Genomic DNA, 15,668 nt, shown 5'->3' with positions numbered 1-15,668 from the left:
GATTACAGGCATGAGCCACCATGCCCGGCTCTCCTAAGCATATTCTAATTTCTAGATTCCTGTCTCTTCATACCTTCCTGTCCTCCCTTCTGAGCTAAGGATCAGCCCAGGGCCTCAGGCATGCTGAGTGGACTCCACCCCTCCTTTCCGTGACTCCACAGTGCTCCATCCCTCTGAGGACCATGCATCCACAAGGATGTCTCCCTTCCCCCCACTTCCCTGGTTCCTTCCCCATTTGCTTTCAACTATGCAGCAGGTCTCTGGATCGTGCCCCACCCCCATGGCGCCTCTCTCTGGAGCTGCCAGCCTCTTCCAGGGTGACATATGCCCTGGAGTTCCATCTGCTCTCTGTCCATACTTTGATCTGCTGCATACTTGGCAACCCAGCTTGCATCCCCACAGCTACACTGAGACTGTTCTCCAAAGGATCAACAATAACCTCCTTTTAGCTCAATTCATTGTCCTTTTATGGTTTCTCACACTTGACCTCTACGCGTTCCCCTCCCCCAACTCTAACTTCAGAAACTCTCTTCCTTGGCTTCCATCCTGGTTTTCACTGTTCCATCCCTGTTCATTGCCCTCTGTTCCTCCTGCCGTCCCTTTACTGCACATTTCCTTGGCTCCCTCTTTCACTCCAAGGTCACACCATCCTCCCTGCAGCCTGCACCGGAGAGCTAAGCACACCCTGTGCAGTACTTTCCAGTCAAGCTCTGGTCCTTTCACCCACCACCTACTGCCTGTCTGCTTTTGACTGTTTCACAGCACTGCAGTTTGCCGTCTCCCTTCTCAACCCTGCTCCTCCTCTCACTTTCCTTCCTCTCATCATGGTCTGGGCATCAGAGCAGAAGAGTGTTTGCATGCCTCTTACACCTTTCTCTTTTTTCTCTTTTGTTGTTGCTGCCTTTGGAGACAGGTCTCGTTTTATAGTTCTGGTTGGCTTTGAACTCACTATGCAGTCCAGGCTGAACATGCAGACTCTCCTGCCTCAGCATCTCTGGTGCTGGAATTGTGGGCATGTGTCGCCATGCCTGGCCAGACACTTCCCTGAAACATTTTTCAGAAACATTTGGGTGAGTCCATGTTTGCAGTCTATGCTGATTACAGCCATCTGGTACACACGTAACACACCTTCATTCTGTCCCAGTTCCCCTTTTCTCCCTTTCCTCCATCTCTCTCTCTCTCTCTCTCTTTTTTTTTTTTATTTTTTTTTTTATTTAAGGAGAAAAGAAAAAAAAACAGTGAAAGGGTACAAGTTATACAGATTTACAGAAGAAAAAAATGAACAGTAGGAAATCATTAGTTAATGGATTACATATTGCCATCTTAGAAATAATTGTTCAAGTCACAAAATTAAAGCTTGTAGAGTGGACATTTCAACAATGATACTGCAAACAGTTCTGTTCAATGATCCAATAAAACTCTGTGATATCATTTTCTATTTTATACACTTAAATATACATGCAGTTATATAGTTTAGAGCACTTTCTTTTCCTCTCTTTTGTACAATGACTATTACACATTTTGGGTTTCATTGCTCCCACGGTTCTTATTGCTTTTTTGGAAGAGAGTAAAACCAAATGAGACATAACAGAACAGAATCGGTCAAGTCAAAAGGGTGGACATAATAGATAATATAAAAACATAATACAAGGTGATCAACAATGGTTACCCTAATGCCTCCCGCTATCTTCCTCCATCTCTTGTTCCTCTTATCATTTGCAAAAGATCTATCTCCCTGTTTCCTATTATTTCTCTCTCAAACGTATTTATACTTTGGGTTTCTCAGATGAGAGAAACTTTGTGATATTTAAGCTTGTGTATCTGATTTATTTGATGCAGCATTATGGTCTTGGGTATGTCTTATTTTCCTAAAAATGATTCAAATCTATTTTTCTTTATGGCCAAGTAGTGCTCTGTTTAAACTTTTATTAAGGTTAAACATATGTTCAGAAATATTTACAAATCATAAAGGTACAGACCAATAAATGATCAGGAAGTGAAGACATTTGCAAAATCACTACTTATCTCAAGTAACCACAACCCCAGAAACACCTTCTTGTGCACTACTAATTATAACAGGCAACTTCTTGTTTTTTGTTTTGGTTTTTGAGGCAAGGTCTCACCACATAGTCCAGGCTGGCCTCAAACTTGTGGCAATTTCCCTGCATCAGCCTCCTAAGTACAGGGATTTCAGGTGTGTGACACGATGCCTGGCTGAAGTTACCTGGGCAGGAATTTTAAATGATTCTCAAATTCTCTGCCACTACTTTTCTCACTAAGAAATCGGGTCTGGGTGTGGTGGGACACACCTGGGATCCCAGTACTTGCGAAGCTGAGGCAGATGGACTGTAAATTTTGAGTGTATTCTGTGCAATTCTTTGATTTACAGAGACCCTGTCTCAAAAAATAAAAAGGGCTGGCGACATAGTTCAGTATGAAGGCCACTGATTTATTACTCACATTGCAAAAAAGGGGAGAAAGGAAGGAAGGAGAGAAGGGAGAAAGAGAAAGAAAAAGACAGAAAAGATGGTCCCTCCTGCCGCTCCTGAATCCATAGAATACTGCGAAGTGACACTGTGCCAGTTTTCAGGCCAGACCTTAAGAAACCAGCAGTTTCCTCCCCATCTCTTGGGACGTCCTCTTTTAGAATCCAGCCTCGGTGAAGAGGTCCGGCCCTCACCTGCCAAGCCCCAGAGCGAGGCTTTGAGAAGCTCCAGCTGCATGGCTGGGGATGAGCCTACCTCCCAAACCCTGCCCAAACGGAGGGTTTCACAGCAACATAAAAGGTTGCAGCCACTAAACTTAGCTAATTTTTATGTAGCTGAAGGTAACTAGGGCATTTTTTTTTTTTAAACTAGGAATTGAACTCACAACCCCTAGTTTGCCAAGCAGGCACTTATGCCACTGAGCTAAACCCCCGGCCATAGAGCATTGTTTTCTTTTCCTCTCCTAAGAACTATCACAGCTTTTGCTACCATGTAGTTGAGCTTATTCTTCAATTTTTTTTTTTTTTTAATCAGAAACCAAACTCATGACCTTGCACTTGCCAGGCAGGTATTTGTGCCACTGAGCTATATCCTAAGTCTATTTTCAACTTTGTATAACTGTATAAACACTTTGTATTATTTTGTATCTGACTGCCTTGCTCAATATAATGCTTGTGGTATCCACTCCAGTAGCTTTGTTCATTTTATTGCTGTAAAGCTGTGTGTGTGTGTGTGTGTTACTGAGGACTGAACCCAGGGCCTGGCACAGGGCAGAACAACCCAGGTTAAGTGCTCTATCATGGAACTATCTCTCAGTCCTTTTTATTTTGAGACTGAGTCTCACTAAATTGCCCTAGCTGGCCCTGAACTTGGTGCCATATCTTGCTGCCTCAGCCTTCCAAGTAACTGGGATGACAGGCATATGCCAACCTGGCTTATAACATTTCTTTTTATGCCTGTTTCACATGGCAATTTATTCATTCTTCTATTGAGGCTGTTTCCAATTTGGAGCTATTATGAATAATGATGCTGAACATTATTCCTTACAAGGTAAAAACAAATCATTCCTATTTACTCTTCTTTTAAATTCTCTTTCTGCTTTACAACTTCTGCCATATATCTTTATTCTCACATTGTCAAGGACGATGGCATTTACAGAATATTCTGTATGGTAATATTTAAGTCCTTTTTTTTTCTTTTGGTACCAGTGATTGAACTCATGACCTCGAACTTACCAAGAAGGTGCTTACGCCACTTCGCTAAATCCTTAGCCCCTGCAGGGTAATATTCAATGTTATTTCTGTTGGTTCATTTCAAAAGTGTAATCCCTATATATGTTCATTATTAGCACTATGTAAATATCGTTCACTGTACAGCAAAATACTGTGACAGGAATAATTTTTCCACCTTAGATGAATTTTTTATAATCCAAGGTCTTTCAAACTAACGTGTTAGTAGCATCTATAGGTATGGACCCTTTTTTCATTCACTACATTAGTAGTTTAAAGTTTTGGCTATACTTTTTAAATTTTTAAAAATTTTTATTGTACACATTTGCAATATATAATTATATTCATCATGGAAGTTGCTACATGTACATAACACATGTTTTTTCATACCTGTTCCTTCCATTCCATTCCATATCATGGGCCCCTTCCCTTTTGCTCCCTGATTCCTACCATCTGTATTTATTTTGCTCTTTATTTATACTTTGGGCTTCAGATATAAGAGAAACCATGTGATATTTAGGCTTGTGTGGTTAACATTGTGGTCTCAAGGTGCATCCATTTTCTTAGAAATGACTCACATTTATCTTTCTTTATGGGAGAGTAATACTCCACTGTGTATAAATCCCACACTTCATCTATACATCTGCTGATGGACAAATAGGCTGCTCCCAAGATTTAGCTACTATGCGTTGTACTGCCATAACCATTAGTACACATGTACAACTGCAATATGATGTCTTTCACTCTTTCAGAAAGATACCTAGAAGCTGTGTTGAGACAATGGCTAGTTTAAAGTTTTTGAGGGATCGTCCACCCTGATTTCATAGTGTTTGTAGTAGTTTATATTCCCAACAATATAGAAGCACTTCGTTTCCCACATCCCACCCCCAGCCTCACCAGCGTTTGCCGTTATTTGATTTCTTGATGCTAGCCACGCTTTCTGGAGTAAGATGGAATCTCAGTGCTGTCTTCATTTGCATGTCTCTCATGGCCAGTAGACCACATCCATGAAGTTTGCTTCATATTTGAGCATTCTTTTTATAGAGTTTCAAAGTATTATTTTTGTCATTTTTAAGAGGTGTGTTAGGTTCTTACCACCACAACCAGGTGGCTCAAAAGTAGAGAGATTTATTTTCTCATATTTGGGGAAGGTAGTAGTTCATAGTGAGACGTTTGCAGGGCGCTGCCTCTCAGGCTCCAGTGAAGGACCCTCCTGCCTCTTCCTAGTTTCTGGTGGCTCCAGCTACCCTTGACATCTCCTGGTTTGTGTCTTCATCACCTGCTCTCCATCCATCCTCACCCTACCTGTTCCCCTGTGTGGCTCTGTGTCCTATCCGCTTGTGCGGATAGCTGTCACTGGATTAGGGGCCCGCTCTAAATCCAGGACGATCCCACCTCTGAGTAATTATATCTGCAAGATGCCTTCACCAAACAAGGTCATATTCTGACACTTCAGGTGGACATGAGTTTGGAGGGACAATATCCAACACTCTTTTCCCTCAACATTTTATTTTGAAAAACCTAACATACAAAAAACATTGAAGGAAACATTGAAGGTATTTATAATGAACACCCATATACCTATCACCCAGATTCCCCAGTGCAGGTCAGGGATTTAGCTCAGTTGCATACACACCTGCCTGGCAAGTGCTAGGTTGTGAGTTCAATCCCTGGTACAAAAAAAAAAAAAAAAAAAAAAAGCAGATTCCACAGTGCACATTATATGCTTATCCTCTAGCTAATCCTGTTTACCTGTCAACCCATTTCATTTGTTTATACATTTTGAAATTAGCTGCACTCATCCCTAAACTCTCAAATACTTCAATTATATATCACTACCTAGGGCTCAACATTTATGATTGTTTTCTTCTGAGGTAAAATGTATGCAAATATTAAGCGAATATAATTCCATGAGTTCTGACACTACCCACCAAGGCCATATTAAGATACAGAAAATTAGAGATTCCTTCATGTCTCTTCCCAATACCTCTCACACCCTCCAGACATAAACACTGTCCTGATTTCTTATGCCATGGATTTTCTCCTGCTTGTACTTCATATGGTTGAATGCTCACAGTTGTCTCTTTGCCCTGTAAGTGTTGTTCTTCTGAGCATAGTGGCTTTGAGATCCATCTGTGTTGTAGCCCGTATCTATTCCACTGCATGAACATTGTACGGTTTATCCATTTCCCAATGACGGACACATAAGTTATTTCCAGTTTGCAGCTATAGTGAACAACGCTGTGTAAGCATTCATGTACACATCCTCTTGTAGATATAGCTTTCATTTGTCTTGAATAAACACCTAGGAATGACGTTGCTGATTCATAGGCTAAGTAGAGATTTAGTTTTATAAAGAACTGCTCTATTTCCAAGTAGTTGTACCATTTTACTGTTCACCAGTGCCTACTAGAGGTCTGGTTACTCCCAAGTCCTTGCCAATATTTGGTGGTGTTGATCTTTCTAACTTTACCTATGTTGGTGGTGAGTGTACAATGGTGTTATTTGTTTTCATTTCTCTAATGTTCAACGAATCTGAGAACATTTTCATGTATCAATTTGTGTATCTTCTTTGGGGGTAGTGTACGATCAAATCTTGAGCTCAATAAAAAAGATTCTTTTATAACTTCCTTGATATCTTTATTGTTCTGATTCACTATGCAGTTCAGGCTGGCCTGAACTCACTTTGTAAGCCTTGATTTCTTTAGATAGTCTAAACTTTAATTCCTTATCAATTTTGTGTTTTGGATTTCTCCTCTAATTTGTGGCTTGTATAATATTTATTTTTGTGCTGGGGACTGAACTCATGGCCCGTGCACTGAATTACATCCCTGTACTATCAGCCCTTTTCTCACTAAGTTGCTAAGTTCCCAGAATGGGCTTGAACTTGTGATCCTCCTGCCTCAGTCTTCCAGAATCCTAGGATTATAGGCATGAGCCACCATGCCCAGTTACTGCCTATTTGTTTTCTTATGTTTTGCTGAACAAAAGTTTAAAAGTTGATTCACTAAATTTTTCAGTTCTATAATGGTGTCTGATTGTGGTATCTTGTCTGAGAAACTGCCTACCCAAGTCATGAAGGTACTTTATTCTGTTTCTTTCTCTCTTTTAGCTATGACATTTGGTTCAGGATTCAACATTTTTTCTTATGGAAGATTTGACGTGTTACCGTTTTCTCCTTCCTAGTATGGACAACCAGATGTTTCAGTACTGTTTCAAAAGACATTATTGCTTTCAGATATCTGCTAATTCAGATATCTGCAGATACTTAGCCCATTAACAGTTTGATATTACTTTGTAGTTGACCTATTGTCCTCCTGCCTCCTGGATCATCATTTTCCATATTTCATCTAACATTTTTTTTCACCGTGTCCTTTCAATTTGAAGATTCATGGAGGTCTTAAAGATGGTACCTTGGCATATTTTGTCAATTTCTGTACTAACTTTGGTTCTCATACTTTATTTTCTTTGGGTTCTCTGGAATACTCACTTGTTAGATCTTTGGCCAGCATTAGACCTCTAGGTCATTTATGATTTTTTCCATTATTTGTTTAATAATTATTTTTGTGATGCTGGGGTTTGAACCCAAGGGTGCTTTACCACTGAGCTACATCCTAATCCTATTTTAAATCTGAGTTAATATTCACTAAATTGTCCAAACTGGCTTTATTTTTGTTTTTTATTGTCTTTTTTGAAACAGGGTCTTGCTATGCAGTTTAGGCTGGTCTTGAGCTCTCTTGATTCTAGCTGGTATCAAACTTGCAACAATCCTCTTGCCTCAGCCTTTCAAGTGCTTGGATTATAGGTTGCTCTATCATACCTGATTTTTATTATTTGTGTGTGTATAAGTGTACTAAGAATCAAACTCAGGACCATGTGCTTGATAGGCAGGTACTGCACAACTGAGCTATAGTCCTGGCCTTTACTTTTATGTTTGAAATAGCATCTTGCCAAGGCTGGATTTAAATTTGTAATCCTTCTGCCTCGGGCTCCCAGAGTACTGAAATTACAAGCATGCACCAGCACACCCCGGTTATTTACTGTGCTTTGTAACAGACAAATTGCTATGGCAAACAGAAACAGGAAAACACCCAGGATTTGGAGGCAGAGTTATTTTACATTGTTGGGCATTGACTGGGGTCACTCCCAAAGTACCAGGCCCTGACGTCTGGTGGTCCAGGGATTATGTGACATGAGTAATGAAGAAGTGCTGAGGCAGAATGGCTTGTCAGTTGGGCACTGGTTTATACAATGTGCATCATGGTGACCAGCTATTTCTAAGAAACAGGAGCAACTGGATCTGGAACAGGGACTATTACCTGGGTAACTGAGAAACTAAAGTATACTGGATGGGGTGTGTGTGTACATTTCCTGCTACAGAATGTGTGCGCTCAGGCTGCTGTTTTAAATCAGAGCTTCCTTCTTTTAAGCCTGGCCCTTCTCAATCTGCCTCGCCCACAGTATTGAGTTTGACCCTACTGTCCCTTGATATGCTGGCTAGTATCATGTCCTTAGTTACTGTCTCCTTTTCCAGAAGTTTCATTCTTCTCTTCTCCCACCTAAATCTAACAAGATTCTTCTAAACCTTCAAAGCTTGAGCACACTTCCTCCAGGAAATCCCAACTATTCAGCTCAGCATTCACTGATCTACTTACCTTACTATTTCCTAGCTCAATGGCTGCCATTCACAATTCAGGTCTTAAATATATGGCCTAGTATTCTTCACTATTTTTCAAATTGTATTACTGTCTTCATAAGTCCTTAAAACTCCTTGATAACAAGTATTTAATGTTTTAGCCTTCAAAGCAGACTGCATACTGGGCATACAGTATACAATAGATGTTTATTGAATATTTGTAGCCCATTCATTTCGCTATTGTTTCACAGAAAGGAGGTAAATAAGTGTCTTCTTTCCTTTCTGTTTTCTAAAAATGGTAGGAAACCCATCTTTGAACAGGAAAGTACACTGAGGAAGTTCTGCTTCTGTTAGGGGATGGTTGCAGTTATCAGACTGTGGCAAACCTTTTATTACTAGTAATTAAGTCTCTTCATAAGGCTCTCAAACAGTATCAAACACTAGTTCCAAATCTAACACAAAACCCCAAACAAGATACACAAATGGTACACGAAAAGGTTCTCAGAATTGAACATCAGAGAAACGAAAACTGAAACAAAAATATCACTGTACACCACCAGCATGGCTAAAGTTAAAAAAGCCTGATGCTATGACTTGTACCTTGATGTCTTCCCAAGGCCTCATGGGGTTATAGATAGAATTTTTCCAAAGTGGCTGGATCTAGGGTGTGTGATGCTGGGACTACGAGTGCCCCACCCTGGGTGTGGGTGACACCAATCCATAGGTGTATAGCCTGGGTAGAGTACAAAGGGACAGAAAGAAGCTGCTGCTGCGACTTGTTGCTTTGCTGTCTGATTGCCAGGAACTATTTCCTCTCCGTGACGTCCCTCTGCCATGCTGCCTAGTCTTGGAGCTGACTATGGACAGAAACCTTTACAAACTATGAGCTGAGATAATCCTTTCTTCCTTTAAATTTGAGTGTCTAGTATTTTGGCTCAGCAATGAGAAAAGACAACTGATAATACTCCATATTGGCAAAAATGTGGAAACGAGACTTCTAGAACACACTGATGAATGATAAAGTGGTGCAACCCTTGGAAATAGGGCAGGCAGTTCTTTACAAATGAAATGCCTATCGAGCCTGTGACTCACCGACTCCACGCCTTGGTGTTTATTCAAGATAAATGAAAGCTGTATCTACAAGATACATCACTAAATTACCTAAAATTTGCTTATTTTGTTGTGTATATATTTTACATCAAATGAAAACAAACGTTAAACCCTAGGTAATGATAACGATGCAGAAACACCTGAGAATTAAGTGCAGTTCTACACTAAGGAAAACAGTCATATAGTATAAATACTGCCTGCTGAAAGTAATGATGATACATAGAGCCATCTCTTTGAGCAAGTGAGACAAATGTGGGAAAAAACAAAGAGGTCAAACAAGTGTGATTAAAAAATAGACTTCATAGCCTAGCATTTCTAATCAGCGAATTCTCCTGAAATGGCTAACAGTGTAATCTTCAATGAAAAGGCAAAGATGTCATCTAGAGAAGGAACAGGGCAAAAGAATTAGTGACAGGGGTGTAGCTCCATGATAGGGCATGTGCTCAGCGTGTACAAGAAACTGAAAGAATGGGAAACAGTATGCCTCTGGGAGTTACCAGTGCCATTTGCCAAATAAACCTGCTTCACCACATCCCTGGAGACACAGTGGGATCACACTTCTCTGATCCTCTGAAGTCAAAAGCAGCTGGCCGGCTTGCTTTGGCCAGAGAAATGGGAATGAGAGTGACATCACTTCTATTTGGAAGCTTTTACAGCCAGTGTGGGATTTACCATCTCTTGTTTCACTGATCATGGAAGTATGTGCTTCTCCAAATTCTGAATTTTTACAAGTTTCTAATGAACGTTTTCCCTGTAGGCCCTTGCTGTTTAAACTACTGAAATTCTGCGAGTTTCATTGTAATATAATCTAGTTGAGAGATTGGCAAACTGCAGCCTGAAAGCCAGCTGTCCGTTTCTACGAAGTTTTGTAAACACGTGAAGATGTGTAACGTACATGTATCAACTCCCCATGATTAAAGTAATCACTATTACTGCAAACATGGATTAATAAAAATAAAAGATTTTATAATCTCAGCCACAGACATTTGTTTATATATCGCCTATGGTTACTTTCAGGTTACAACCGAGTTGAGTAGTGGAACTGAAGCCTGCTTCAAGCCTGCAAACCTGAAATATTTACTATTAGTCTTAAGAAAAAGTTTGCTGCCCTCAGCCTAGCATATCTTTGGCAGAACTGGAGGTCTGTGGCAAATGACTTTTTTTAAAAAATTATTTTTTGGGCTGGGGATTTAGCTCAGCGGCATAAGCTCCTGCCTTGCAAGCAGGGAGTCGTGAGTTCGATCCCTGGTACCGATAAAAAGGAAAAAGACCAAAAAAAAAAAAAAAAAAAAAAAAAAAGTCTCAAAAAAATTATTTTTTTTTTTAGTTTTTTGGTATTAGGGATTCAACCCATAATCCTTACTAAACTACATATCTAGACTAAAAAATTCTTTTTTTTTTTTTTTGAGACATAGTGTTACGTCCTTAAATTGCCTCGGCTGACCTAAAACTTGCAATTCTCCTGGCTCAGCCTCTAAGTGTGCTGAAAATACAGTAGGGTGCCACTATGTGCACCTGTGAATGCCCTGAAATGGTAATTTTTTAGTTTGTACCCAACATAAAAAAATGTTCACAGTAGCCACCCTGTACAATGCCCTAGGAAACCCATTCCTCATTATTCATACCTTGTGCAGCCCCTTTGCTCACTGAGTGGGATTACAGAACATGTGACCACCGTGGAGTGATGTAATATGAATCCAGGTGAATTCTGAACGTAGGTGATAAAAGATGTCATGGCTCCCACCTTCCTGTTTGTGACAGCACTCCGTCTGGGAGAAGCACTGTCATGTTGTGAGGACACTTGGGAAGCCTATGTCTGTCTTTGTCACTTCCTACACCGCTAGGACACAATACCTGACTCCCACAATTTAAGGGAGGATAGATTTACTCTGGCTCCCATTTTAGTCTATAGTTGGGTGACCTCCTGGCAGGATGGCACAGCACAGCGGCATGGTGGAGGAAAGCAGCTCATGGCATGGCACAGCCGACATAAAGCAGAGCGCCAGAGGAGGAGCCAGGGATCCAATTTTATTTAATCTTTCAAAGATTAAATTATTTTTCAAAGATTATTAAATAATCTTTCAAAGATTAAATCTTTTATTAATCTTTGAAAGATTGAATAAAATTGACAAACTCTTAGCCAACCTTACCAAAAAAGTAAAGACTCAAATCTTTAGGAACCAAAATTAGGAACCAAAAGGTGAAATCACCACAGATCCTGCAGAAATCCAGAAGGTCATCAATACTTACTTTGACAACCTGTATTCTCATAAGATGGAAAGCACAGAAGAAATGGGCAGATTGCTAGATACATAAGAATTACCAAAGGTGGATCAAAAAGATACAAGATTTCTAAATAAACCACTATCAGTCAATGAAACTGAAGATGTCACTAAAAATCTACCAACAAAGAAAAGCCCATGTTCTGAGGATTCACTGCTGAATTCCACAAGAAATTTACAGAAGAACTAATGCCCTACTTCTCAAACTCTTTAATGAAGTTGAAAGGGAAGCAATATTCCCCAATTCATTCCTGGAAGCAAGCACCTCCCTGATACCAAAACCAGAGAAGGACCAACCAAAAAAAAAAAAAAAAAAAAAAAAAAAAAGGACTACAGGCCCCTCTCCCTAATGAACACAGATACTGGCAAACAGAATACAGCAAATCATCAAGACTATTCACCATGACCAAATAGGATTCATCCCAGGGATGCAGAGGTAGTTCAACACACATAAGTCAATAAATATAATATACCGTATCAACAGAGTCAACGACAAAAACCATATGATCATCTCAATAGATGCAGAAAAGTCCAACACCCATTCATGATAAAAAAAAATTCTGTAGAAAATTACAATGGAAAAAAATTAGAATGGAAGGTCTTTATCTCAATCTGGTAAAAACATCTATGACAAACCAACAGCCAACATCATACTAAATGGACAAAAATTGAAAGTTTTCACTCTAAAATTAAGAACAAGACAAGGATGTCCACTGTCACCACTCTTATTAAATATAGTTTTGGAAATATTAGTTAGAGCAATTAGACAAGAGAAACGAATGAATAAGGATAGGAAAGGAAGAAATTAAATTGTCATTATTTGCAGATGACGTGACACTACACAGAAGACCCCACAAACTTCACCAAAAGACTTCTAGACTTAATAACCAAGTTCAGTAGTATAGCTGGATACAAAGTCAACACTCAAAAATCAATAGCATTCTTGTACACAAACAACAAACTCATTGAGAGAGAAATCAGGGAAGCAATAGTTTTCACAATAGCATCCAAAAAAAATGAATACCTAGGAATCGATCTAAGGAAGGAAGTAAAAGACCTTTACATTAAAACTACAGTACTCTGAAAAGGGAAATGAAAAAAGATATCAGAAAACAGAAAGATATCCCTTGCTCTTGGGTAGGAAGAATCAGTATAGTGTAGATGTCACACTTCCAAAATTGCTATATTTAATGCACTCTCAATCAAAATACCAATATGCATATCTCACAGAATTAAAGAAAACCTAATTCTAAAATTCATTTGAATCTGAAGAGATAGAACAGCAAAACAATTCTGGACTACAAAGGCAAGCAGGGGGCATCACAATCCCTGACTTGAAATCACACTACAAATTTATTGTGATAAAAACATGGCACTGGCAAAACAAAACAAAACAGAGCTGAGGATCAATGGACTAGATTAAAAGATGCAGAAATAACTCCAAACATATTTTATCTTTGATCAGGGAGCCAAACACCTTCATTATAAAAGAGATAGCCTGTTTAATAAACGGCACTGGGAATCTGGATTTCCACATGCTGAAGATTAAAACTAGACCTGAACCTTTCACCATGCACTAAAGTCAAAATAGATCAAAGATATAATTATTAAAACAGAAACACTAGATCTGCAGGAAGATAGAACAGGCAAAACTTTGGTGTAGGCAGACTACGAAAACCCCAGTTGCACAGGGTGGTGGCACACACCTGTAATCCCAGCACTCGGGAAGCTGAGCCAGGATTTCCATGCAAGGTCAGCCTGCACTACATGGCAAGACTCCTGTCTCAAAAACAAAACAAAACAGACTTATTCTGGGTAGATGTTTATCATGCTTATTAAATTGTTAATCATACAGATGGTCCCAAAGCAAAGTCTTTATTTGATAAACCTCAGGGCACTAATGAAAGGAGAAAATATTTGCAAACTCCTGAAAAATCTATACTTTCTGGGTATAAGTGTGAAAGGGAGGGGGAATTTGTGAAATCTCGATTTTTTGTGAGATAAGAGCACATATGAACAATGTAAGATTTTTTTTGTTTGAGACAGGGTCTCCATAGGCAGTTTAAGCTGGCCTTGAACTCACTTTGTAGCCTAGGCTGGTCTCCGAACTCACAAGAATTCTCCTGCCTCAGTCTCCCCAGTGCTGGGATTACAGGCATGCGCTATCATGTCCAGCTACAATGTATGTTTTAAAGGTAAAAGGCTGAGCTTTTTTTTTTCAATAGTTATTAAGTAATTTATAGACTATCTTACTGTCATGTATTTGGGCTTTGTAAGTACATGCCTGAGTAATCATTTAACTTGCCATAAATGCAAGACATTAGGATATCCCTGGTTGGTTGGTAAGGAAATGCCTGCCTAGACTGGTCTGGATTCTTCAGGCAGGAACCTGGCACAGAATTTTTACACCAGGTTATTACATTAAAACTGTAATGTAAAGTTTAATGTTTCCTTTAAAGTTTAATGTTTCCTTCTGAGTTTCAACAAAAAAGTTTCACTATGTCACAACGTATCTAATGGTGTAATTGAAAACTCCACAAGAGAAATTAAGCAGATATGTTTAGTCAAGATGTTACCACATTGTTTCACAAATCCTAAAGTAGCCTACCCCCAGGTAGGTCATTTCCAACATAAATGCACTTTCCTCGGAGTTGGTTAGCTAAATCTTCAGGGAGTGCTCCCTGAATTTCACTAAGGAACGTGATGGTCTTGGCTTTTCAAATTTTAATTTCTTTGATTACACCTACTTTACAGCCTTTCCAAGTTACAGACAAAATTGAACTAGAGGTTTTTCTTGCTCCAGCGCACACTGCTGCTACTTCCTAACTCATCTTACTAAGAACTAGCACAGTCCCACCGCAAGGTATTAGAAGTCACTGTTTTTGATCAGTTACATCCAATTGTTTTACAGTAGTTGAGACTAAAAGTTTATCTTTTTGGCTCAAAAGTGAAAAAAATCACAAAAATTTAAAGCTAATACATATTTATTTTACCAAATTTGCAGTAATTTGGGAGCTAGACTTCTAAAGTTATCACAGCCTAGCAAATAAAAGTGTACCCGGGCTTTGCTGAAGTGCGTATTGACCTTTGCTGATTACTTATATAACTGCGTTTTAATCAGCACGTTAAAGATGGAAATGGACTCACTGCACTTTGGTGTCAAGGACGGTGACTCAGCGACAAACGTCCCTCTACATTTTGAGGACGAAGCCTCACAAGGGACAAGATTTAGGTCTGCGGTCCTAGGGGACCCTAACAGAAACTGCTCCTCCACAGTGAGGAAAAATCCACGGCTCAGGTTCAGCTACCTCTCTCCTTGGCCACTGCAGCGCAGTCCCCCCGCAGACTCTGATCTTCTTCCCAGATCCGGCGCTCGTGTCCTCGCCCAGCCACGTGCGCCGGGGACACGAAGGACCACCGCAACACCGTCTCTGCTGCGCGGTAGAAGTGAATTCTCAGTTCCCAGAAGGGCTACCAATCGTAACAATGAAGTGAAATTCTCCTCCTGAATCCCTTCTCCCAAAGCATTTTCCTCAACCTCTTTCACTCCAGCCCTGCCCTCGCCCGCTCCCCCAAACTGTGCCAGCCCAGTCCAGCTGCAAGTCCCTACTGCCGATCACACCCGGGCAGAAAGACTCCATCCGGGTGCTTTGTCAGTAGGACGTAACGGCGTGGCTTTATGACGTTTGGAGGGAGGGGCGAGGCGCCAACTCTGGAGACTGACACGCCCTGACCATGGGGTGGAGAGAGCCCCTTTCCCCGCCCAGGAAAACTCCATATTGCAGGGGAGGAAAGCCTATATTTTCAAATTTACATTGAAGGCAGGAATATTACTGATAGTCTTTATTTCATAGAAAAAGCTTAGGTACTTTCCTACATTCATATTGTCTTAATTTTGTCTCCTTTTTTCTTGTTAACCAGCAAA

At 40.0% G+C, this 15,668-nt stretch overlaps 1 long non-coding RNA gene across 1 annotated transcript in view; it reads right to left on the bottom strand.

Annotated features, from left to right (window-relative positions):
- LOC134478515 (uncharacterized) overlaps window positions 1-15,408 on the bottom strand; it is a 37,231-nt gene extending 21,823 nt beyond the window's left edge. The window contains exon 1 of the long non-coding RNA XR_010051184.1: window positions 15,052-15,408. This is a non-coding gene — a long non-coding RNA (uncharacterized LOC134478515). The remainder of the gene's footprint in view (window positions 1-15,051) is intronic.
- Between the last annotated feature and the right edge of the window lie 260 nt (window positions 15,409-15,668).

This window comes from Cavia porcellus, unplaced genomic scaffold (assembly GCF_034190915.1).
Source record: "Cavia porcellus strain 051 isolate PalLab524CR breed Dunkin Hartley unplaced genomic scaffold, mCavPor4.1 scaffold_13, whole genome shotgun sequence".
Classification (NCBI taxonomy): domain Eukaryota; kingdom Metazoa; phylum Chordata; class Mammalia; order Rodentia; family Caviidae; genus Cavia; species Cavia porcellus.
This window is presented reverse-complemented; position numbering and strand designations above follow the sequence as displayed.